Source organism: Dermacentor albipictus, chromosome 4, assembly GCF_038994185.2.
Source record: "Dermacentor albipictus isolate Rhodes 1998 colony chromosome 4, USDA_Dalb.pri_finalv2, whole genome shotgun sequence".
NCBI classification, from domain to species: domain Eukaryota; kingdom Metazoa; phylum Arthropoda; class Arachnida; order Ixodida; family Ixodidae; genus Dermacentor; species Dermacentor albipictus.
The window spans coordinates 53495251-53522487 of record NC_091824.1 but is presented as its reverse complement, the minus strand read 5'-3'; the positions used below and the strand labels follow the sequence as shown (position 1 = coordinate 53522487).

The 27237-nt window shown below is 45.2% G+C and overlaps 1 protein-coding gene across 18 annotated transcripts in view; it reads left to right on the top strand.

The window, feature by feature from the left end:
- LOC135909142 (roundabout homolog 2-like) overlaps positions 1–27237 on the top strand; it is a 402696-nt gene that overhangs the window by 136720 nt on the left and 238739 nt on the right. For 2 of the 18 annotated variants that reach the window (XM_070536953.1, XM_065440974.1), the window contains exon 1: positions 10485–10842. The exons of 15 other annotated variants lie outside the window; for them this stretch is intronic. The gene's annotated coding sequence lies outside the window, so the exon portion shown is untranslated. Of the gene's footprint in view, positions 1–10484; positions 10843–27237 lie in introns of those variants that run through there. One more of the 18 variants, XM_065440964.2, reaches the window with a different exon arrangement.

The window sequence follows — 27237 nt, the reverse complement described above, 5'->3', positions numbered from 1 at the left end:
GAAAAGTTTGTAAGCATTTCATATAACTGATTTTTACAAGACAACGAGAAATGACTTGATGAGTTTTCGCTTAGCTCCTCTTCGACCACACATACAAATGTTTTCTACACAACGTACCTTACACGCCTATATTCTCGCTAAATAAAAAAAATTGCAAATCCCCGACACTGTGGGAATCCATGTAAGCGAAGCTTTCTGTGCTGTTGGCGTGGATTTGCGATATTTGTCAGTGATGTTGATGGCCTGCGACAGTCGTCATGTGATGTGAAATGTTGCCTCGTGTGCACCACTTGTGTTTGTCTACGTAGTACGCTGAGCATACAGCGGGACGTGTTAGCTCGACGCAATGTATGCAATCGCTCGTAGCCTGCAAGAAAGTTAGCACCGTCATTCCCTCGCACGGGCGCTTCGCATCGTGGCTTGAGTCTTGACTGGCTGGACAGCCGCTTGCGAACTGTCATCTTGACTCTGCGGTGCTTTAGTGCGGCGGCACGTCGGCACGCCCTGTGTCAGATGTTCGAATGTAAAAACTTGCACGGCGTTTATTTTTCAGAAATATCAGAATATTGCCTTATCATATCTCGAATTAAATTTTTTGCAGTTTGTCCGCAACTGTCGCCATGCCTAGTGGCACCGTTTCTTGTATTGTAGAGACCATAAACGAAGCTTGCTTTTTGATAGTGCCTTTCCTTTCCCCTGCGATCATCCCACAAATGCAAGCTGCCACGAGAGAAGAGTGGCTGTTATTCACCCGATTCGTCAGGTTATAAAGGTCATTGCCTTTACGCATTCTCCGTCTCCTCTTTCTCCCATACTATCTGCCGTCTAGGCTTGTGCACGTAAGTACCAAGGATATCACTGAAGCTTCTGCAATGTTCTTGCGGAGTGTTAACGCGTAATTACAGTGGTCCAGAGGGCATGGTGTCAATGGCTGGGGAGTTTAGAGGGCATTGTGACAACGACCACACAGCTCCAGAGGACATTATGGCGACGCCAACGGCGTTCTCGGTGGAAATGGCTCACAGACGCCTGTAACACGTCCCTTCCCATGTGCATTATACACGGTATAATGTACAATCAAATGTGCGCCCTCAAACATGTAATTTCAGTTATTAAAGCCGCTAATCGGTCTCCGTCTTGCCGAGAAAGGTGCCCTGGTCCTGGAGATAGTTAAGAGTAAACTTGGCTGAGCCAAGAAATGCTGTGATGAAAACTGGGCCGATCCGGGATACCGCAAGATCTTACGTCGCGTAGATCACATAGGTTGCATGGTCAGGATTTCCGATGTCGCTGACTATCCAGGCAGGTAAGTAGCTGCTAGGCACCAAAACAAGATGCGAAAGATGAAGCGGTACAAAACTATTAGTTATTTCACACTGCACGAAAGCCTTGCTTCATAGATCTCAATGCGTGCGTAGGACCTTCATAATTTTTCACTCCTTGTCACGAGTTACCTGGAAGACCCCGCACATGCAAAAACATATCCAGGGTGGCAGAATCGACCCAGCAGCAGCCACTTCATATCCTCTAAGGCTAAAGAAAGAAAGCTTCGGTTTAAGTGTCCATGCAATAAGATTGCTTGCTACTCGTTAAGAGACTGAAATACGCGCTATGGGTTTCGACACGCTGAGAGTGCAGAAACGTGGGCACCTAACATGTGAGACGGCATAAAAAATTTGAGCAGTTTCGCCTGAAGAATGGATCATTGAAAGTAATAGCAAGAATTAGCGTAGCTCTGAAGCATCCGAGACGGCGTTCTCAGAATACAAGGGGAGATGTGCTGGCGCGTCTAGCACTCAAGCCATGAACAGCACACTGGCAGTATTTTTTTTATGCGAAGCATATTACTAGAGCTCAACCCAGCTCCTCAGGCGCGGCGGTGTCGCCATCAATACCACGTGACATCGTGACGTCACGACAGAGGAGAAACGCTCCTCCAACTCGCGCCGTCGCTCGAGAGCTCAACCCAGCTCCTCAGGCGCGGCGGTGTCGCCTTCAATGCCACGTGACACCGTGACGTCACGACTGAGGAGAAACGGGGCTCCAACTCGCGCCGTCGCTCGCAGCATCGCCTTCAAGGCGGACCACCTGACACCGTGACGTCACGACAGAGGAGAAACGGGGCTCCAACTCGCGCCGTCGCTCACGGCGTCGCGGTGGTATATAAGCAGTTGCGCTTGCCTCTGCTAGACACTCACGAGGTGAGATGCCTCCTGGAGACAGAGCTGCTCGTTGGAATGAGAAGCGAAGGTTGCGGCGTGCTACAGAGACTGTTTCTAGGTGGCTTTGCTACGGCGCAGCGACTACGCGCCCCGCATCGGACGCGATGAGCGTCGAGCAACGCAGCGTTCGGCGCGACAACGAAATGTGCGCCTGAGCAAGCGCCGCACGCCTGAGCCGACGCCGACGACACCGGCTTTTCTGCGACACGAGCTCCTTAACGCTGTCGCGTTAAAATAAAGGCTAGTATGCTTCGCATCCTGGGCTTAACCTTAGCTAAGCCACAGCCAGTTTTTTTTTTGTTCTCGCAACGTTAGCTAAGCCACAGCCATTTTTTTTTTGTTCTCGCAACGTTGGCGTGATAAGCAGCGCCGCCTCCAGCGTTGCAGGCACCGTACTTCATTGGTACCCGAGACCGTGGTGCTTAAACCATTCTATGCACCACGGGATGTTATGCGTCACAGCGTCACAGCAGAAAGGCTAGCGTCTGTGCCCACAATGCTCATGCCAGAAGCGAGAGGCTCGACGCTGCCGTGGCTCTGCTGCCGAACCGACTGAGCAAAGTTTATATGCGCGTCTCCTAGACTTCGTCATTTATTGCGGCAAAACGGAGTGCGCGTCTCTCGCCTCTTTGGTGACCTTCTTGCCTTCTAAACACGTGCCGCGCTTGCGCCGTCAATACCAAGACAACAAGACGACGTGAACGTGCCTCAATACCCGTAATTTTCACAGCAATAAAACGTGCGCTGAGCCGGCAGAGCCTTAGTGGGTGTGCAACACAGTAAATACATCATTGCGTACACAATGTCTGTGTGCGCTAGGCCGTGAGTCGCGTTTCAATTTGGTAGACACCGTGTGCTGCAACCACTGATAGCTGAATATGGTGCTTAAGAATCAACCCTAATGAGTTGACATATTACAGACAATGACACGAAAGAGTCCCATATACAAATGCAACAAAAGCAATACCACCTATATTTTCAAATATCTCGTTTAGTGCACCAGTAGCACTGAAATACATCGCAAGACGGTGTCTTTGGATCCACAGAGCTGCTTGCCTCGTTCGTGCCGGATCATTCAAAATCACTATTATTGGTCAAGCTGCAGGCGTGGTTCCCATCCAATTATTTTTTCCCCTACATCACAAAGTTTATCGGTCATTGCCACAATGAGAACTCCTCGGAATGGCAACATGCCTTTTAGTTCTATCACTAGGTGGTGCAATACCCGCCGTTCGGAGCCGGAGGAAGCACAGCGTTTTGCCTTGCGCGGCTGGCATAAGCGTTGGGCACGTGCCACTCTAGAAAAAAAAGCGAAAAAACCTAAGGACTTTAGCTGGAACGGACAGTAAACGTCAAGCTAACGTTAGCTAATACTTCATGGCGTGCTGTCTAACGCCGGCGGCCTCTCGTCGGTCTCATCTCGTGCACTGTCGAAGTGCGTGATATCTATAGACCGCCATTGGCGACGTCCCACGTCAAGCCAGCGTAAGGTTCCTGGAAAAAACAACTTGTATAGGGTACTAGAGGCCTCTGCCTGTGCGTCAACGTTACGAAAATAAAACATCATACAAGCAACAACAGGGACCAAAGAAGCACGGCACCACCTCAATCCAGCGTTGTGAGATGCCCGGTAGCTGTGAGGGCGCGGCTTCTGTCCAGCAGCAGTGGCCTTGTCTGCGGCGTCGCGCCAACGTGTCGTCCCCACTTGTATTTGGAACACAGTCCCAACAATTGACAGGCAACGCCTTAACACTATCTTTGGATGGGCACCGTAACATTAGTTATGTAGTTAACGCTTTGAAATCCCCGTTTACGTTGCGGATGATTACAAAATTGTGACATAGCTCAAATATCTGGAGCAAGCACACTAAGAAAAAGCGAAGAACTTGGAGGGCCAAAACATGCAAAGCCGGCAGTGGTACGAAGAGTGCACATTATACTCTTCGACCGGCAAATGTAAAAATAAAAAAAAGGAATGCCAGTTTCTCTTGGAGTGCAAGTCATCGACAGCGATTAGCAAGGTTTAGCGTTGTGCGCACGAACGCCTCGGACGGTGTTCTTACTACACGCGGTTGCGACGTGCTGGCGCGACGTCGCATGCAAGGCAAATGATGCTGCTGGGCATCTTACAACGCTGACTGGCAAACGATATTGACGAAGCACCCTGCGCTGGCTTCACGAGAAGCGCTTCCAGTGGTGGTGGAGGCATCGCGCGCCTCGGTAGTGCGCGAGATGAGACCGACAGGAAACTGTGAACGTTAGTGAGCATCCAGCGAAATATTAGACAGTGTTCACTTGACACTTACTGTCTGTTCCGTTCAGACTTGTGCATACACAAAGCAGCTCTGCAGGAACGCCAGTGGGCGTATATGCTCGTGGGCACGTTTTCTCTCGGTTATGAAGCGACGGCTACGGAACCAAAAGGCACTTGCCGCACCACTGCTAGAAGTATAGTCTCGCAATTTCGTTCACGTTTCCGTACGCGGCAAATACAGAACGTGTTTATTTCGTTTTGTATAGCACATAAATTTAAACGATATTCTGCATTACCTATTGCAACGTTGGCGTTCAAATTACCCATGCTGTGCAATTTCACTGACGCTGTGCAAATTTGATGTTGTGTAAAAGGAAAAGTTGTCGTATAAAGCGATAATGCCCATTATTACTTACAGTGAATGATTAAATTAACGTACATTGCTCGCCGGAACTTCATCGAGGCCGTTACACGTTGCATTCCAATTCAGTTTTGGGTTCACAACAGCAGCAGACCTTAGCGCTCACAACGGCTTCGAGCTCATTCGCTGTGCACGAGAGAAGCCTACCGCCAGCAGTCCTAACTTTTCAAAAAACTCCTCCAACACTTGCGTGCACAACATTATAATGCACATGGTGCAGGCCACCCACTTATAATGCTCCTGCCGCTATTGCACAGTGCCGGACATATCTGTGCTACATGGTTCTTTGTAGTGTCCACGCTACACAGTAGCCTACAACCAAGTGGATGCCACAAGAATACCAGGACGAAGCGGAAGGGAACAGTAAAAAATCGTGGCGCGCTTCACTGGCAGCCTGGGATCCGGAAGAGCAGCGCAAGCTGGTGAACCAGGCATAGAAAACAGTGATTGCCAACGGCTTTCTGGACTAAGGCAGTTGCCCACCCTAGGCGAAGAAACAACTCCTTCATGCGGATTCTCGAAGTAGATGATTACTCTCGATCAATCTCTCCACCAATCCTGTGTAAGTTTTCCCAACTCTATGTAACAATAAAAGCAATGATGTTTGATGGGACAAGACGATGCTTTGCTCGGTGAAATTGGATCGATGCCGTTATACGTTGCTTTTCAATTAATTTATTTGTTCGGTTCAACCAGAGCCCGCTGTATCGCCAGCCGGCGTCGATGTCCCAGCGAATGCTGTTGCCCCACTTTCGAGCATGAAATGGGAGCACGTAAAACCTTCGTTTGAAAAGTGTCTTAATTTCGAAAGATGGATTCGGATAGGAGTAAATGCGCCACGGAAAATACTCTGCGGCAGCCACCTGCTTTTCGCGAATTCGATGTGGTAAGCAAAATAAACTGGAGATTGAGCTCATGCAGCTTCCTCGGACGGGACATTTCGAATTTAATTGGCAGCCCCCAGCCACGTGTCATACATCGTCACACAAGGACGTACAAATAGTTTGTCGGAAATTTGGCGTAGCGGCATAAATAATTATTTAAATGCTAACGTAAACAAAACTGTAGAGCAAACTATAGATGGCACCACCGACTGCTGTCACTGTGCCTATACTCGTCGCTCTTGTCCTTTTGTTTCTTGATTTCGATTGGTGAGACCATTGTCGCATTCTCCGTCACGCGCCTGTGGAAGTTGCCTTAAAGTGGCAATAAGTTTAATCGCGCATCGATTCCCCCTCTTCAGCATTGAAGTTAAGATTACGAGTCATCGTCTCATCAGCCACATGTACCTTGTCGTCTATATTACAATTCCGAATTTCTTTTCCAGCCAGGCGGCGTATTTACTTCTTTGTTCAGCATCGTATCACACTGCCTCGCCTTTCTCTAAAGGAGCGATCCAGATATCCTAACTGGACAATGGTTTCATTTCTCTTTCTGTTCTCTATTACAGTACTTCCTCTCTTCCAGTCACTACCGACCTCTTCCTTCGTTCTCGAGCTCCATGTAGGTGGGTATACCGAGAGCAGCACTTCGTAAAATTTATAGCAAGGGGCAGAAATGTATGCATGCACCGCATAGAAGAGACCGGCTGACACGCACCCTTCCCAACCAAGGAGAAGACGGTGGCTGCGAAGTTGCAACGCCATAGTGTCGCGCCCGAATCGTGCTAACATAGCCCATATTTATCCATTCCCCTGTCCCTGTATCCGTCCTTTCTTATCCACTCTTCCCGCGTGTATCGGTTTACGCTTTGCGAGTGAGGCTGCCGGGGTTTAAATGGCGCTGGCGCATCATTTTTCACTCACGGGTGAGTTGCCGAGGACATTTTGGACATGTTCGCGACATTGTGGAGGAGCTTATCTTCACTCCGGACTTTTTGGAGTGTGAATGACGCCCTCGTTGCTCTCAGGCTATAGGCCTTTGAATCAGCAGCGGGAAAATCAACGAATGCGTAAAGCTGTTCCCAAAGAACAGAAATCTCAGATTGCTCTATATTCTCCAAATCAGCGAGGTGGACGTGGTTTACTATATATGTGGCTGCCATAGATAGTGTGATGTCGATGACCTTCACTATGTCATGATTAAGTCCGCAGCAATTGTGCGTAAGTTTATGTTGCAGTCGGCTGGTGCTTTTTGTTTAGGCTCACTATGCGAAAGGTTTCGGGTACATTGATTCTAATTTCCCAGCATCTTGCAATTGAAGTACAAGTGGTAAAACGTGCGAAAATTTTATTGAACATCTTGTTTGTTTCGTCGTCTACTTGTTTATGTCGTTCGTGTTCAATAACGAGAAAAGAAAGACAGACAAATACAGAAATGAGATGACAAGGGCAGGAACCTTAACAGGAGGAGAACCTTTCGGTTTGCTTCATTGCATTGACGGAAGGATAAGTGCAGAGTTGCAGAATGATATTAAGCTGCTATTTCTGAAAATAATGCCTTTTAGAAGCAGCATCTTCTTGTGTGTCATTTATTTTTGGGTTCGAGCTGCTCTGAACGCGCCTGCTAACAGCTTATTCTTTTCTTACTCGGAATCTTTCCTTCCACAAACTTCGACTCAAACAAATGCAGCAAAGCATGCAGTCATGACTTAACTAACGCCAACTTGGTCGCAGCGTTTTTTTAAAGACCTATAAATCTCATTGAGAAACACTCTCGGCATAAGCAAGGCCTTCCTAGAAAGCGCCTCGTTTCAGTTCGCTACTAGATGCATCTTCTCAAATGCTGCATCTGCAGGTGAACCTGAAAGCAGATAATTTAGAATTATGTCCCACTCAGCGCGGTAACTTATGACCTTGTCAAAACCAATCTAACAACCACTTATTATGCGCAACGGAGCAAAACAAAAAGACGTTTTAAAACGCGGCAATTGCAGGGAACGGACAAGCCGCGAAGACGGATTCAGAGAAGTACGTCGAATACTCTGGAGTCGCTTCACTATGAATAACAGCAAGAAACATTTCACTTATATTCACTCAGAAGGGGCTCAGGAGTAGCGTTCCTCTCCAGCCTAATGAGAGCTAAGCAACGAATTCGAAGCATCCTTCAATGACAAGTCTCTTAGGCTCTATTTTATATTGGTTTTTGATTTATTATTCCTGCCGACATTTTTGTCTTTCTTTTTGAGTCTTGCCTTGAATGAATCTGCGAGCTTTTGTGCGCATCTATGTGTGTACGCGCGGTACTGTGCGTGAGTGATTGAGTGAGCCATCGAGGGCTTGAGTAGGTGGGGGAGAGGGAGGGTAAGTAGAGGGGGGGGGGTATTGAGAAATATGGCGCATACGCGTCCTAGAAAATTCTCCGACCTCTATACCGTGCGTCTTGAAGCACTTTCGTCAGGTCGTTTTGCATGCCGGCGCAATTAGTTTTCCGACTGTGCCTTATCGCAAGACTGAAACCTCACATTTCCTCTCGCATATTTGCTCACTAACTTTCTCACTGATCTTAGTCATCCAGTGGGGGGTTTTATGTGTCGTTTATTGAGGATCCTGCCTTTCGCCACCTCTTGCTCTTGTCTCGCTCCTTCTATAATAAAATGTCAACTACTTGATATCCTTCATCCTCCTAGGCCCCTTGTCTGTTTTCATTTGGGTCTTTTACCCCTTGGCTTCCCTATAAAAAAAATTGTAATATTTGAAGGGATGTGTGTGTCTTAGAATAACCAAAGTACTTAATATGACAGGGGAAAGCTTCCATGATGGGAAACTAATTGAAAATATGGGTGCAATTTGAAATGAGCACTTAACAAAATTATCTGTCGGTCTGGATTGTGATAAAACAAAACATTCAAGAGACATTACGCCACTATATGTAACCTCAAGCGTCTTTCTCCTGTATCCACTAGTCATTACAGCATTGGTTTGTCGTGAAAATTAATATATACAATGTGGGTAAGTTCATTGATACTTCAGAATTTGTCTTACTACGAAGAAGTGTTCATACGTAATTTTTACGATACCACTATATTTATGGACTCACGCACTGTCAATTAGACGTTTAAAGGACAACTTCTTACTTTAAAAAAGTACATTGAACTTCCGAAATATCTTTCCTTTTTATTTATTTACCCTCAGGGCCGAAGCATTACAGAGGGGAGTGGGTAGAGAATAAACACAGTGCATAATAACAAAATAATAATGAACATAATAAACATAATATCGTAAATCATGGTAAGGTATGGTAAATCCTAATTATACAATGTTAGCTAAGGCATATTTAAATCGGGTATTATCATTAATGGAAACAATGTCGGAAGAAAGCTAATTTCAATCTTGTGAAGTTCGAGGTAAAAAAGATTAAAGAAAGGTTTTAGTATGACATGGCTCGATACCAACCTTAAAGCGATGGTCCGCACGGCTAGATATATAATGTGGCTGAAGAATGAATTCGTGACGGAGGGTAGGGTGATAGTAAAGCCGATGGAAAAAGTTCAAGCGAAAATTTTTTCGGTGGGATGCTAGGAATGGAAGAGATATATCAGATTTCATAGAAGTTATACTAGCAGTGTGGTTATAACAGGAACAAATGAAGCGAGTAGAGCGATTTTGCACCATTTCTAGTGACGCAACCAAATTGTTAATGCTTGGATCCCAGACTGGAGTGGCGTATTCTAATTTAGATCGAATGAGTGTTTTATATAATAAGAGCTTTAAAGACGAAGGGGCTGCAGAAAAGTTATGGCGTAAGTAACCTAACATGCGGTTAGCATTGTTAATTTTCTTCTCAATATGCAGAGATCAACTTAGATTAGAAGTGATATGAACGCCCAAATACTTATAGGAGGAAACCGCGGCTAAAGGAGAGTTGCTTAGGCAATATGGAACAGTACTACTGGATGCGCGAGAGATACGCATCACTTTACACTTGTTAATATTTAATTCCATTAGCCAAGTATTGCACCAGTTAGATATAGAATTTAAATCTCACTGGAGAATGTTAGCATCGTTATCAGTAACTATTTCACGTAAAATAACGCAGTCGTCAGCGAAAATACGAGTATTAGAAGAAACTAAAGAGGGAAGGTCGGTAATAAAAATGAGAAAAAGGAGGGGGCCTAATACGAATCCTTGTGGGACCCCAGATTGAACAGCACGTTGGTTAGAGGAAAGTTCATTGGCTACGACAAATTGGGAACGATTTGAAAGGAAATCTTTGATCCACAATAAAGACTACTATCAATATTAAGTTGACTTAGTTTATGAAAAAGAAGTATGTGGGAGACCTTGTCGAATGCTTTAGAAAAACCTAAGTAAATAGAGTCAGCTAACGAAGAACGATCAAGGGTGCGGTGCAGTTTATGAGTAAATGATATGAGCTACGTTTCACACGAAAATGATTTCCGGAAGCCATGTTGAGCTTCAGCTCAACATGGCTCCTTCTTGGCCATTTTTCCCACGTAAAGGTGTCGTTAAAGGAAACAAATGTATGGTTTAGTCTTGATATTCAACACGAAGGTTGGAAAAGATGATAGCTGGGAGTTGTCAAATCGCATGTACGTAGCGATCTAGAATAATGTTCTCTTCAGTCTTTACAACAAGGCAATGGAACTGTAGACTAGGAAATGCAGACAGCAAAGTGGGCACGGGATAGCGGCAACCATGCAGTCGCCGCTAAACCCTTTTTGCTTCTTCATGCAGTTCATCGTGCTCCTTGGAGTATGGCTGTATCCCTCGACCTGCGCATGTGCGGTTTCACCAGTGCTCATCTATAATGACTCACCGACACCATTGCCAGTCCTGCTATCTGACGCAAGTCAAGATCTTTGGTGCCAGCAAGTAATCCAGGGCGCCATCTTCATACCTTTGCACACGGATTCACAGCCGCCAGGAGCGACATCTCCCTTTTGGCTCTACTTAAGCAGCTGCCTTCGTCCGGCCACTTTCAGTGGGCACGGGATAGCGGCAACCATGCAGTCGCCGCTAAACCCTTTTTGCTTCTTCATGCAGGTCTGTGAAGCTCCGTCTCTTTACTCTAAACGTACGAGTAACGTCTGTCTGCTGCTTTTCCCGTGCCCAAGTGTATTTTTTGCCTCACTGTGTGAATGTGCGTTTGTTGCAAGGCTACTCATCCTATCTGGTGACGTTGAACTTAATCCGGGACCCGCAACTGACGCGCAGTACAAAGAACTTCTTGCAGCCATTTCTGCCCTTTCAGCAAAAATAGATTCACGACACACAGAGGTAATGAGTGGTCTCGCCGAATTAAAGGAAAAGCAAGCTCAATTAACTAATCAAGTTTCCGATTTAACCACTAGATTAACGACAGTTGAATCGCTTGTTGAATCACTTGAGCTTAACCCGTCGTCAGCTGACATACCTGCAGTTGTAGCTCACGCCGTTAAAACTGAAAATGCCTCCCTCCTGACACGTCTCGATGATCTGGAAGATCGCTCCCGCCGGGATAACTTAATATTTTATGGTATTTCTGACTCTCCCTCAGAAACATGGGCACAGTCTGAAAAATTGGTGTGTGAATTTTTGTCTCATCATCTTAAGTTTGAGGTCCCCGAGAATATGGTATGTAGAGCCCACCGACTTGGCTCGTATACTGCTAATAAGACTCGCCCGATTATAATGAAATTTTCTTGCTCAAAACTAAAGGATAAAATTCTGGCACTAAAATCTAATTTCAAATCCACCGGGGTATCTGTGGGCGAAGATTTCTGCCGAGCAACGCGCCAGTCTAGGAAAAAGCTGCTTGATTTTGCTAAGGCATCAGGACAGACATACTCAATACGGCTAAATAAGTTATTTTTGAACAAGAAGTGCTACGTTTACTGTTCTACCACTGACAATGTATGCGAAGTCAGCATGCCACGTGCAGCACGCTCTTCTGTTCGGTCGCGTCAAGCTATCGAAGCAAATGGTTCGACATAGCTAGCACATGCGCAATCTAATAACACCATATCTGTTTTTGTCACTAACGTGCGAAGTCTACTAAATAAACGTGCTGCGGTGTCCTCGCTGATTGATTCATGCGATGCTGACATAGTATGTCTCACTGAAACATGGCTCTCGGCTCGGATAAAAAATAGCGAAATTTTTGATTGTGAAAAACTGTATTCATGTTATCGCTGCGATCGTGGTGTGCGATCAGGTGGAGGTGTCTTGATTGCGGTTACTGAAACGCTCACATCGAGCTCAGTTTCCATAGAAACGCCACTTGAACTTGTTTGCGTGCGCGTTGTACTCGACAACAGAGATGTTATTTTTTGCACATGCTATCGCCCTCCTACTGCTTCGACGTCATTTTGCGATGACCTTCACGACGCATTGAACAAATTAATTGTCAGATACCCTAACGCTCCCCTTTTTCTTCTTGGTGACTTCAACTTCCCCGATATCATTTGGCGTAACGACACGGCAACGTCCCAGTCTTCTCAGAGTACCCAGTTTATAAACACTTGTTTGGCTTTCCACTTCACCCAGCTTGTACTGAAACCAACGCGCGTGTCTGCCTCCTCATCTAACATACTAGATCTGATTCTCACTACAAACCCTGACACAGTTTCCCCAATTCTTTACATAAAAGGCGTAAGTGATCACCTTGCACTCACTTTTCATATCAATACACGGGCTCCTGTAAAGAAAACTACGAAGGTGATCCGCGATTACAGCAAAGCCGACTTGGCTTCCATTACCACTGAAATGGAAAATTTCGCAGCTTCTTACATCGCTAATTGCGATCAGCGCTGTGTTGAAGAAAACTGGTGCATTTTCAAAAATAAATTGTTGTCATTAATCGAACGTTTCGTACCGCAAAGAACAGTCTCTTGCAAGCCACGGTCCCCTTGGTTCAACCCCTTTCTGAAGCGACTACGTAACAAAAAAAAGCGGTTGTTTCGTCGCGCAAAAGCTTCATGCAGTGACGTTGCTTGGTCCGCTTACTACCTCACTGAAAGTGACTACAACACAGCCGCCGCTAGTGCGAAACAGCATTTTTATTCTGTTACCCTTCCGTCCATCTTGCAAACTAATCCTCGTAAATTCTGGACCATAGTTAACGGTACTCCAAGCAAAATAATCCAATTAACATACCCAAACGATCAACCTGTTGCTCCTGAAGAATGCTGTAATGTATTTAATGATGTGTTCTCTTCACATGTTACCACAATGTCACGTGGATTACCGCTTTTATCCAATTCTGGTTTTTCGCCCATGGATCCAATCTCTATTGACTGGGTTGGTGTTAGCTGCCTAATAAACAATCAAAAAACGTCCTCCTCTGTCGGCCCAGACTGCCTGAACTCAAAAATCTTGAAGTGTACTGATGTATTTTCTGCTGTTATCTTGTCACACATTTTCACTCAGTCATTACAGCAGTCTGTTCTTCCAAACGACTGGTGCGTGGGAAAGGTGATTCCAGTTCATAAATCAGGTAACACACACTTACCCAGCAATTACAGGCCTATCTCACTAACTAGTATTTCATGTAAAATTCTTGAGCATATAATATATTCACATTTGGCTGAGTTTTTAGAATCAAACTCCTTTTTCAACCCCTGTCAACATGGTTTCCGTAAGTTCTTTTCCTGTGAAACACAGCTCTTAACATTTACTAATGATCTCTTTGCAATTTCTGATCTAGGTACCGACATTGACTGCGTATTTCTTGATTTTCCGAAGGCCTTTGACTCTGTGACCCATGATTTACTTCTGCTTAAGCTGTCTCAACTTAACATGGACGCAAATGTACTCGAGTGGATAAAAAACTTTCTTTCTAACAGGAGGCAGTTTGTAAACGCTAATAACTGTAATTCTCGGTTTTCTAACGTACCAGCAGGTGTTCCTCAAGGGTCAGTCCTGGGTCCACTTCTCTTTCTAATCTATATTAACGATCTTCCGAATTGCGTTCTTTCCTCTTCCATAAAGCTTTTCGCGGATGACTGTGTTCTCTACCGTAAAATTACTAACCCTTCAGATTCCCAAGAGCTGCAGGACGACCTTAACCGCGTAATTGAGTGGTGTTCTAATTGGTGCATGCAACTAAATTCAAATAAATGCAAGGCCATGCGTATATCTCGTAACACTGCCACGCACACCTACTTTATTAATGGTGCACCTGTGACGTCAGTTAGCTCTTACAAGTATCTCGGCCTTCACATATCAAATAACCTTTCTTGGCACTCGCATATTGACTATGTTACTAAAAACGCTAATAGCATGCTTGGTTACTTACGCCGTAATTTTAGCTCTGCCCCTTCTTCCCTGAAGCTAACCCTTTATAAAACTTTAGTTCGCTCCAAATTGGAATATGCTTCAGCCATTTGGGATCCGACTCAGTCGTCATTAGTTTCTTCTCTTGAAAGTATTCAAAACCGCAGTGCACGCTTTATATTATCTAATTATTCTCGCTATGCAAGTATTTCTTCAATGAAACGAACTCTTAACTTACCTGATCTTTCGTCACGCCGCAAATATTCCCGTCTCTCCCTTTTTCACAAAGTTTTTCACTTGAACCCCCTTTTAAAAGAGACCCTTCTTACCCCTCCGTCATATATTTCTGCCCGCACTGACCACAGCCTTAAAATCGGGGTGCCATTGTGCCGTACTAACCGGTACAGTGACTCATTCATCCCCAGGACAAGCACGGACTGGAATCGCCTTCCCGCCTCAATCGCACTCATCACCGACCCTACTAACTTCAAAACCGCCGTTCAGAATGCCTTTTGTTAATATCTTTTGTAAATTTTTTGTTAATACTTGTTTGTATTTTTTATTTTTTACTGCATTACTTCTTGTTTTGACTCCACTCCTTTCTGTAACGCCTTCGGGCCTTGAAAGTACGTGAAATAAATAAATAAATAAATAAAATGATATGGGGCATCATTTCCCAAACCCAGAATTTATTGGTGGAACGAGCTGGCGGGCATAAATTGTTACCTAAAAGCAAAGCGTAAAACTGTCCGCTGGAGAAGAGTAGGATTCGTCCGCAGCAATATTCCTACAATTTCGTACAAACACTACAGCTCCGACTTGTCATTGAAGGGGTAGATTAGCATGCGTACAATGAAACTATTTTCCTAGTGGCACTAGTCAGTAAACCCAACGAAAGTTTTCGTTGTCGCTGTTACTTATTATTTGCGGGTGCAAACATAGTTTATCCACTATGGAGCTCCGATCCCGAAATTCTAGCTAAACATACAAACAAAAGAGCACTAAACAAGAGAATAACGTAAATAAACGAAAAAGAAATACGCAAAAGCTACCTAGATCCTTTAGAGGAAAGTAAACACAGTGCATGCACTATACAAATTTACGATGAAGATGAGGCAAAGTAGCTGGAAATCTGTGCAGGTCAAGTCTATTGCGGAATCAGCGTATGACCTATGACAAGCACGGGTAGTCTCTTCTCAAGTTGAAATAAGTGAGTTTTAGGCAAACTGCATAAAAAGTCACTAATGGGGGGAAGTTACTGTGCTAATAACAAGAGCATAGAAAAGGGGAAACACACAAAAACGCACAAAATATCAACGACATAACGAGATAATCATGACGTCGCCTTTAGAGAAGAATTGTGTCACTCAAATAGCACCATTTATAAGGAACTAATGAGGTAACTGTCGACAAGGAGGTCGCGCCAAGCTTTCAGACCTTTTCTGTTTATAGGGATAGCACGAGGAATCAAGAAATTCCATTGCAGAGTGATGCCTTTCCAACACATCAGCACATCACATCAAGTGCCTTCCAATGCTCGTCTATATTAGCACATTCCAAGGGGATATGTGCCACAGAAGATCCCGTGTTGCCGCATTGTGCGTGGCGAAAAGTCGCTGCAAGACCTCTGTTATCCGGTCGTCTGCCCGATACGTGGCATGTCTGATACGCCAACACTTACAGCATTTTTGTGACGAAATCATTGCTGGAGGTCGCTGAAAGAAAGCGAGAGAACGAACTTCACCTGTATTCGCATTGCCCTGCTGAGCGCAACTTCGCGGGTTCTACTCCCAGCCATGGAGGCCGCATCCTTCCTGTGGTATGCCGCGCAAAAACGCTCCTGTACTCCGCCTTCAATGCACGTAAATAACACCAGGATGGCAAAGTTACTCTTTAATCATTTACTAGGCCGTCTCTAAGGATCCACTAATGGTTTGAGACGCTATAACAGCAAAATGTGTTTCTTTTTAATTTTTTTAACCACATTGGCCACTTTTTCCTGCACAAGTTAGCCACGGGGTTGTACAGAACACCTAATTTCCAGCGAAGTATTACTAAATGAGGACATCAATGATGATGAATTGCTAGGAATTAGGTTGTTTTTTATAATTTAGCTGTTCTTAGACCTCTTTCATATTATTTCTTGATGAGAGCTTCAGATTACGTTCTATACTGGCGAGTCAACGATCAGAATGTGAAAGAAGGAAAGGATCCCGGATTATCTAAAATATCTGATGTCACCATTGTGTTTTGTCCAGAAAAGCAGTTTTGATGAATCCAAACGGTGGAAAAGTAACCTCTAGTTCATGCCTTCAGAAGTAGCGACCAGGAAAGGTGCATATATACTACTTGTCATAAAATGCGGTAGAGGCATCGTGATCTTATAAGTCCCATGTAGTATCTTACCGGAGGGATTTACGCTCGCTATTACGTCACCAATAACGCCAGTTAATGTCATCCAAGCTTCAACAACGTTATCACTAAGTTGCCTAAAAAGCCGTTATGTTTGCAGAACATGTCCCTAATTCCCAAGCAGTGAATCAGAAGCAGGCAAGAAAGTTCGGCACAAATTATACATAAAAGTTGCAAGAATTGAGAGACAAGAATTTAGTCGTTGCTCCCAGGATAAATTGTAGGCCATACAATCATTTTTGTCGCTCATAGAAGGCGTGTTCTCTTTCTTTCGAAAGGGACATACTCCCATTCCACGCCACGACATTGCTAGGACAGTGATGAATTGTGCCAAATATCGTGCGCAATCACGGTTAGTTTTTTTTCGACCGCGCAGAATCTAATCAGGCACTTCAATTTACGCTCACCCAGCGTCGTGTCGTTTCCAGTGCGGTGGTAGTGAGATCCAATCCCTCTCTTCTTCTTAGCGTGGGCGTTGCAGATACCGTTAGCTCAGCAAGAGACTTGCTTCCGCATGCCCACTCACAAAGTCTTGTACTCCTTTTGGACGACGCGCCCAACAGTCGCGGCGTCGTTTTTCACTCGCATCACCTGGATTTGTTTGCATGTCCTCCTGCAAGGCGGTGATGAGGCCGGCACACAGCAAAAGCGGGAAGGTGGGTGATTAGGTGGGGCGACTGAAGGGACGCAAATGAGAACAGCAAGCATACTACCGTGATCAGTGAGCTTAGAGAAGTTTACCTTTACGGCATACGCTGTGCGATACGTGATAGTCTACCGCGATACGTGATACTTTAGGCACGCTGCGCATGCTGGGGTTATAATGCTGACTACCATACAGGTTACCGAGATTACACCAGAAAATGGCAACGTCAAGGCCAGCCGATAGCACCCGCCCCTATCCAAATTCGTCCTTCCTGTCTGCTCTCCATCTTGACAGCACCGAACAAATTGACAAAAAAAAACTCAGCCCTAACTCGGCCCCATCTGATGTTAAGGACAAAGTATTAGAGATCATCAGCAGGCTATATTCATTATATTCGGCAGAACGAAGGCTTCTCCCAGCGATCTCCAATTACCCCTTTCTTGCGCTAGCTCACTCTAACTTGCGCCTGCAAATTTCCTAACTTCATCACCCCACCTAATTTTCTTCCGCCCTCGACCGCGCTTCCTTTCCCTAGGCACGTGGCTGCACGTGGCATACCCAGTTCCACTTTTTTCTTTTATGTCCAGAAATGGGGTTATCACCATTTGCTAACTTATCTACACCACTCTATTCCTCCCTTTAGCGTTGCGCCTAACATTTTCCGTTCCATCACCTTTTGCGCGATGTTCTCGACCTTGTTAACTTGTTCTCGACCTTCTTTGTTAACTTTCAAGTTTGTGCCCTCATGTCAGCACGGGTAGAATTCAAGAGCTGTTAATTATTCTTTTCAATGACAGTCGTAAGCTTCATGTCAGGATTTGGTAATGCCTGCTATCTGAACTTCCACTCACTTTTATTCTTCTGTTAGTTTACTTCTCATTATCAAGGTCCCCTGTGAGTAATTGACCTAAGTAAGCGTACTCCTGCACACACCCTAGAGGCTGATTGGCGATCATGAATTCTTCTTCCCTTGCCATGCTATTGAACATTATCCTTGTCTCCTAAATATTAATATTCAACCCTAATCGTACACTTCCTTGATTAAGGTACTCGATCATTTGTTGCAATTGATCCCCAGCATTGTTAACCAGCGCATTGTCATCTACAAACCAAAGGTTGTCTATACTTTCACCGCTTATCCTGACTCCTACGCCTTCCCAGTCTAATAGCTTGAATAGTTATTCTAAGCATGCAGTGAATAGTATTGGAGGGATTTCGTCTCCTTGTCTTATCCATTTCCTGGTAGGTAATTTTCTACTTTTCTTGCGGAGAACCAACTTAGCTGTGGAATCTTTGTGGATATTTCCCAAGATATTCACGTATGCCTCATGCATTCTTTGGTTACGCAATGCCTCTAAGTCTACCGGTATTTCAATTGAATCAAATTCCTTTTCACACTCTATGAAAGCCATATAGTCATATGTTGCTTGTACTCCGCAGCTTTCTCGATTACCGGAGTCGACATGAGTGTGATCCATCGTAGAATAACCCTTTCTGAAGGCAGCCTTTTCTACTGCTTGATTAAAGTGAAGTGTGGCCCTCATTCCATTGTAAATTATCTTAGTGGATATTTTGTACTTTACTGAAAGCAAGCTAATGAGCCTAAAATTCTTCAATTTTTTAACGCCTCCCTTTCAATGAATCACGATAATGTTGGCATCCTTCTACCTCTCTGGTGCCCTTGAAGTTGTGAGGCATGGCGTAAAAAGGGACTCAAGCTTTCCAAACATGATATCTCCGCCACCTTTGATTAAATCGACTCTTATCTTTTCCTGCCGGCTTTCCCTGGGTCGTGTTTTGCAAGGTCTTTCTAGCTTCATCGCTAGTTATGAAGGAACCTCTGCATCCTGTTCATTACTACTTCGAATGGAGGTAGCGTGGCTGTTCTGGGTGCTCTAGTGGCGAGTATAGAATTCTTCAGCTGCTTTTACTATACCTTTGCAATTGCTGATGACATTACCCTGCTTATCTTTCAGTGCATAAATCTTGCGTATGACAAGTTTTGTCTTCACTGATTTCATGCTATTGCCATTTGTATAATGCTTCCGCAATGTTTACCAGGTCATAATATTTAATATCCCTCACTTTCCTCTTGTTGAACATATTTGACAGTTCTGTGAATTCTATGAGCTCTCTTGAGTTGCATACTTTCATGCTTTGTCGTTTCTTTACTGAGTCTTTTCCTACTTGGGGGAGCTTATTGGTTTCCGTGGCGTCTTACCTCCCTCTTCAATTAGTGCTTCTCAAATCATTCTGGCCATGGTTTCATTCATTACCTCTACGCTATTTAATCTTCTTGTTCTAAAGATGCATATTTATTTGCGAGCCCCAGCCTTAATTCGGCGGCTTTTACCCGTACTGCGTCTAGGTTTTCCTGTTTCCGAGTGGCTAATTTTACTGTTTCCCTCTTTAAACTCAGAGAAATTGTAGACTTCACTAGCCTATGGTCACTGCACTTCACCCCTACCTAAGAATTATACATCCTGCACTATGCTCGGATCCCAGAGAGTATGAAATCTATTTGATTTCTTGTTTATCCATTAAGGCTTTTCTAGGTGTGCTTCCTGTTACTGCGCTTGAAGGTATTAATTATTCTGAGCCGATTTCATTTTGCGCATTCTACCAACACCTCTCTTCTAGTGTTCCCAGAATGGATACCGTAGTTGCCTATTGCTTGTTACCCAGCCCCGTTTCTAGTTCCCCAGCAAACTAGAGATAGTGGGTCGTTAATTTTCAAATCAGCTGCATGTGTTCGTGCTGCTGTAGCCTAGAAGGACGGCATCGAGCAGGGAAAGTGTTTTGATTTCCACTCAGAAGATGCCGCCGCAGCATTAGCATTCGATTATTCTACGAGACGTGGAACGCTCTAAGGGCTTTATTTTTCGCGCGTGCGCAGTGCCTAGCGCGTCTCGCATTATGGCGAGCTGTGTCGTATTACGGAAATGCAAAGTTCCACATTGACATTGCTCGAAACCCCTCAGCCTATTCTAATGGCACCACCTTGTGTAAGATTGAAAAATGAGAGGATAGCGCCTTCTCTCTCCGCCAGATGATGAATGCGCGCCATTAGGCTCTAAATTAATGGTCGCAGGAGCAGCACGATCACCCCTTCCAGGCGTCCATGCACGTGTATACGATTTTTATATCTGTAGCACGGGTTCGTATGCAAGCGATGTGCAAACTATCGGTCTTTCGCTGCTTTTCAGTGCGTAGTGCGAGCCTTGTGTAATGTGTTCTTGTCTTGTTATTTTTGATCAATTTTTCATATGTACTGTCCACTCCTGCCTACGGCCTTCTCTGAAGGCTGGCACTATTTCTCAAATAAATAAAAACCGCTTAAGCTGCGAGATTCCACGAGACTCATACGATAAGTAGCGATGCTATGTCGTAAACGAAGTCCGAATCAACCGCCAAAGTAATACCACCCGGATCCTGTACAAGGCGTTTGCTTTTGGAGTGACAGTAGAACAGCGAAACTTACAGCTGCATAGTTTGCACAATCATTTACAGGAAGATACCGGTGCAAGACCTACACGAGGATTGGTTCAGTCATTCTCCTTTTTAGCGATTAGTCTGGCGGTGCGGCGCAGGCAAATTTTTTAGCATTACATTTTGCCTCGTATGGATAACCTCCCGGCACACAAGCTTTTCTGTTATCTGGGGAAATTAGTTTTTGTTATTGATTGTATTGCACTTAGTGTTACACTGACGGAACTAATGAACGAACGTAACTCACAAAGTGTAACACACTGTAACAAATAATGAGTGTAACACTAAGTTCAATATAAGCATGAACGTAGACAAGCTAACCCCGTTCATCGCATTACTAAATACTTTTTATTACTCAGGCTAGCGTCACAATTGTTCTAACATCCAACGTCACCTCACTGGCTATGGGACTGAAAACCAGACTAGCGTTAAAGGGGCAAACGTATGAATAATGCTGAAACACATGTCACATCATGTGATCATCTGTTTTTCTTGATGCCTTAAGCGCTTCTCAATTTCTGGATATGACTGAGGAATTATGCGAAAGCACTGCCGTTAATACTGGTCTACGTCATTCTCGTACTTCGTGGGAAGGAGCGGATTTATATCTAAACTCATGGTAGCCCCTCTGTGGTTGACGGGCGTGGAATGCAAGAATGATCTTGCAAAAAAAATTTATTGTAGGCTGAAGAGCCATATGTTGTCATAATAGAAACGGGGCCCTCACTACTACGTCCGTTCTCGTTCTTGTATCGTTTTGGGGCGTCAGCTGCAATAAAAAAAGAAATCCACGTGTGGCAGAGCATTGCAAACCACTGATCCATCATTACGCTGATCGCGTACGTGCAGATGCATACAACCATGCTGGGAAACGCTGCATCTCCGTTTACAGAAGCCACTAGCAAACAAACTAGCGCTGTGGGGCATGCAGCAGGAAGAATGCCTGAACATTCTAACCCATTTTGGAGGTCCTCTACCAACAGCCGACATTTACAACCATGGAGTGTTTGCATAATTGCCTTGCCACGACGGTGAATATGCTTTTTTTCGAAGGTTTTCTGCCAGCTTCAGAGCGTGCATGCAGGGACTCGAGTATGCCAACGGCGCATATAATTAGTGTAGCATGCTTGCTTCGGCCAACTGCGCGCTGCGGCGGCGACTACACACATATGCTGCAGTTATAATCAAGAGGTTCACTCACACTGTTTCAATAGCGGTTGGCCAAAGACCGTCGCGCGATTGCCAGACAGTTCGCGCGTGGGGAGTGCGGGTGGCCGCACTCTTTTGTGTGTTAGAGAGGAGAGTGAACAGCATTGCTAACTGCACGGAGGCCTCGAGCTATGTTGTTCCACTCTTTAACTTAATTGGTAGCACTTCACCACCGGAACCATGGATTACCTGCCAGGTATGTACATCCAAGGCGCATTCTGAAATTATACGCATGATTTTATTATGACGGGACTATCCATAGCAGCGCGGTGAAACCGGTCGAGAAATGTGGCGATGGTTCTGCCCTGCCAATGCAGCCGGTGGTCAGTTTACTCTGAGCAGTGTGAGCGGATAACACGGCGCGGTGGAGCATTCGCTTGAACTCCGATATGCTATCAAATTTTACTTGAAGGTTGGAAAGAATGCAGCCGAAACGTTCTCGATGCTTCAAGAGGGCCTCAAAGACAACTGCATTACAATGTCACAGTCCGTGAGGTGGAACAAGGCGTACAAGGAGGGCCGGGAGGAGGTCGCCGACCAACCCCGTTCTGGACGCCCAATAACAACGAGAACCAAGTAAAAAGTGCATAGTGTGCGTGAAGTTTTGCGGTCCCACCATCGACTCAGCGTCCAGCAAATTGCTGACACCCTACACATGTCCACATTTGCGGTACATGGGATAGGGACCGAGGATCTGCAAATGCTCAAGGTGAGCACGAAGCTTCCGGCGAAGTGTTGACGGAAGATCAGAACTAACTTTGAGTTTTGCGCAATGAAGAATTGTTGGAATTGATTCAAAATGAGCCGGAGTTTCTTGACTCTGTCGTAACCGGAGACGAACCCGCGATATTCGAATACGTCCCAGAATCGAGCAGGAAGAGCAGTGATTGTCACACAATATCCTCCCCCTGCTCCAAGAAATCACGAATGAGCAAGTCCCTCATCGAGACGATGCTCATGTTCTTCTTTGACGCTCCAGGAATCGCCATATTGAGTTTGTACCGCAGGGAGAAACTGTCAACTAAGCTTTTTGCCTGGAGGTGCTCAAGAGATTGAAACGCCGGCTGGCGCGCGTGAGGGCTGACATTAAATGCACGGTCAAGCTCCACCATGACAATGCCCCCAGCCACACGACCTTCATCGTTACCAACTTCCTGGCCCGGAGCAACACCCCTTGGTCCCCCGTCCCCCTTACAGTCCCGACTTGGCTTCATGCAACTTTTTTTTCTTTCCGTTACTGCAGAGGACGCTGAAAGGAAATCATTGGGAGACCATGGAAAACATCCGAAAGCATGTTACACCGTTCCTGAGAAACATTCCCGTCGAAGATTTTCAGGGTGCCTTCCAGGCGTGGCAGACACGCCTTCGCAAATGTGTTGATGAAGGGGGAGAGTATTTTGAAGAATTTTAACCATTTGTACAGGTCGGATCAATAAATCTGTTTTGCCAGAAAATGCGCATTACTTTTATAATGTACCCTGTATACGTAAACTCATGTGTTGACCGCTCAGCGGTCAGTACCGCTCAGTCATGACCAGCCGCCAGCAGAGGAGAGCGCATACGCTTATCTGCTTAGATCAGGGATAGCCACCGTTTCACATTTGGGGTCAGAGCGATTTGCTTTCTCGCTCACACAAGCAGCGAATCAGTCTACATACAAAGCATTGTGCATCAAATTATATTTCTCTATCTCCGTTCTTTCATCCTTCCTTTTTCATTTTCTCTTTCTTTCTTTCTTTCTTTCTTTCTTTCTTTCTTTCTTTCTTTCTTTCTTTCTTTCTTTCTTTCTTTCTTACCTTCTGATTCACCGAGCATCGCAAACAAAGGTATTGTTTCGGCGAAACGTGCGTGTGACCACCTAACAGCTGTCTACCGGAAATAATAAAAACAAATCTTTTCAGACTAAGAGGCAGCCTTGTCAACATAGAACTGAAACAGAACACGTGAAATGGCATATTGAAATCATTTTCGTGGTTCTACGCTTACACGTGCTTTGTATTGAAGCACAAAGTAGGTTTCCCTGCGATCGGGTATTTTTTTGTGAAGGCTGAGTGCGCCAGTCGGTCCAATCTTCCGCAAGCCACGCATCACTACATTCAACGGCTTTTCCCGAGGCTTCCTTCTCAGTTGGCATTCCTTCCTATACGGCGCACCGCTCTTTCTCCGGTCCTTGTTGCAATAAAATGTGCTCGGCGTTGCTTCTCGCAAAAGCATCTCCAGCTCTCGGAGACAGCATCTGCGCTCGGCGAGTTGAAAAAAGCGGCTTCTTTAGTTTCCAAGCCCGAAGGCGCTCCCGACGATAATTGAATCCCGCCGCTCCCCGGAGCAGAAGCAACGCGAGAGCACTTTGCCTTCCGAGCTCGACGACTTTCGGCCTATGTAGCTTTTAAAAGCGGCCCTATGGCTTGTTTTCCTGTTCCTTCCGCAAGTATCCACGCCTTTTTTATTTTTGCAGCGAAGTTGTTTATGGCTAGTGAGAAAACATTATTTCAAATCAGAACGATTCGCGTCGGGCGAGTTAGTGGGTTGGGGTACGAGCCGAGGTTACGGCCAAGATTTCTTGTTTCCCGGCGGCTTCTTTGGCACGCTGCACTGCCCAGAATTGGTCTTCCGGGTTCGAGCTCAGCAGGGCGGCCTGAGATCGCGCGCGGATGCTGTCGATGGAGGTCTCACTCTCGTTGTCGTGTATTAGTCCCTGGCATTCCCATAGCATGTGTTCTAGCGTTGCTCTGGTGCCACGCACTTCGCATCTATCCGTTGTGCATATGTCTGGATAAATAGCGTACATTAGTGTCAGACTCTTGTATGATTTGGTTTGCATTTCCACTTGTAATGGTTGGTGATGTCGTTGAACCTGGTCATTCTGCCTTGCCATTCCCATACTTTGGAAGACCCTGTAGAGGTGTCCATTTTCGTCGCAGTTCGGAAAGTGAGTGCTCGAGCTAGGTTGCGTGCCGCCACGTTAGGGTTGTTGTATCCCGGTTATGGTTAGCGCTCCGTGCGTTTTTGTTCAGCATGTGCAAAAACTCTGGCCCAGAATTTGATGCAAAATCATTGGATTATGCGCCAAAGGTTACACGTGTCACCACTTCAATATGCATTTTTGGGTACATTAGTTATCAACTGGCACCATTTTTCAAGATCAAAAGTCTCTCTAGTACATACGAGAGCAAATCAGAAAGTATTTACCCCTCCGTAGGCCAACAACTAGGCCAACAAGCAGTTCTGCTGCCCTCCGTTTAATTGTTGCCAAAATAAAGTACATACAGGTAATTACAAACACCCCTACCATTCTACATTCCTTTCACTATTTTTCCACATAGTCCCCACACCAGGTCAGACATTTGTCCCATCGCAGCACTAAATTTGAGATGCCTCTGTGGTAGAATTCGTCCGGCTGCCTTTCACTGTCGTGCCCTTCACGGCCTTTTACTCACGACACCACCACCTCAAATTTCTCCAAGTGAGACACCTTTCCCCACATACCTGGGCTGCATTACCCTGTGGATTTAGATGGGCATTCATGCCTTTCTCCATTGCAAACGAATCAGAATACGTTGCTCGTACGCCGTGCACGTGGAAAGCACAGCTGCCATGGATGGATGCATGTTATGACTGACATCTTAACTGACAGCAGCGCCGTGCGCCATTGCTACCGGCAGATGAGGCCGAGCCATTCCAAGAGAGGCCCACAGCTGGGAATGAATATGTTGATTGACCACTTAAAGCCCTTATTTGATTTAAAGAAATAGGGGCAAAGACTGCCTGATTCGTCCTCGTAATAAGGGTTTCTCAAAGATTCGCCGTTGTACGACCCACGTCGGCGATGTCTACATTCGCATCGCCCTCACTTTGTCGGCGTTCCCATCTTGCACGCGAATATATATATATATATATATATATATATATATATATATATATATATATATATATATATATATATATATATATATATATATATATATATTCGCGTGTGTGTGTGTGGAGAACATCTGTGTTGTATGTCGTATGTTGCACAGCTTCGCTGGTAATCCACCTTTACAGAGGGGAATAGCTCCATGATTGTACCTTTTCCTTTGTTTCTGTACTGTGTTTTTTATTAGTGGTTGTTGTTTTTCGAGGGAAGTGGGCTGTGAAATCGATGAAATTCTTAATAGTGCTTTGCTGTCGTGTGTGAAGGAGCTCAAGAAATGTACCTCAATGCAACAATGCAAAACAGCAATTCTGTGTGTGGATGCACTCTTAAAAAAAATTTCCATGATCGACGTCTAGCAAACAGCGACTATGAAAGAAAAAGCAAGCTACACACAAGTAGAAAAATCCACTAGTGACTGATACAAGAGGACGGACATCAAAGTGCGATCGTCTGCCACGAAAACGGCCATATTTTTTTTTTCTTTAGAGAGGACACTTACAGCTCCCCTCACCGGACTACGTAGAAAATTTTGGTTATACGCTGAAAATTATTACGTGCCGTCAATGGAGCGTTGCGCCACAAGAATATTCAAATTAGTTCTTCTGCGGCTCGACTTGGCATTTGGGCCAGGAATCCACCAAGCCCATCGATAAATATGACCGGTAGTATAAATAAAGGAAAAATGGATTATTTGTCATTAGTAACACTGGCTCCACTTACGGAAGCACCCTCCATTCAGGGGGTGTATTCTGTAAGAGTCCACCTAGTGGACGGTCCATTTTGACTGCTGCTGATTGGATGCAGCTCTACGAAAGAGGAGGAGAGGAGCGGCCCTAGCCAATCACCAGCGGCCGAAATTGACGTTCCACTGGGTGCGCCTATGTCACCGCACGGCGGACTACATAGGCGCACTGGCGCGATTGACGTCGACTTTCCGGCTAGGAGTACGGCGCTAACAATTTTTCCTTAAAAAAGCACGGTGCTCACAAGAAAGGCGAAGGGTGTTTGGTTTGAAATTTCACCTATATTCATGGTGCATAGGCGTGTAATACATTTGAGGCACAAGCCTTAGTGCGCATTGATTGCACTGCACTTGTCAATTCGAAATGCCCAAACCTGGTGAGGTGCGCTTTAAAGACCTTCATCGGTCCTATCGTTTATTGAAATCTAATGTACAGTGTCGAACACAAATGTTTCGGGCTCGGAACGGGCTCTGTCCAACATATTTTCCAGTTCGATTCAGGTTGAGGTTCGGAGGAAAAACAAAATTGTCGCGCCGATTCCTCTAAGTTATGAGTTAAAGAGAATGAAATGTTTCAGAAAGTTCATTTCTACCCACACGTGAGGTCAACCAATGTACGAGGTAGGTCTCAAAGGTAATGCAGTCAGCCCGCCAAACTGTTGTAGACCCAACCACAGGTTAAGAGGAGAAAAAAGCATGCAAAAACTCCACAGAAGTTGTCTAAGCATGCGTAATTTCAGTTGAGCCGCCCCAGATTTCAGTTGGCTCACC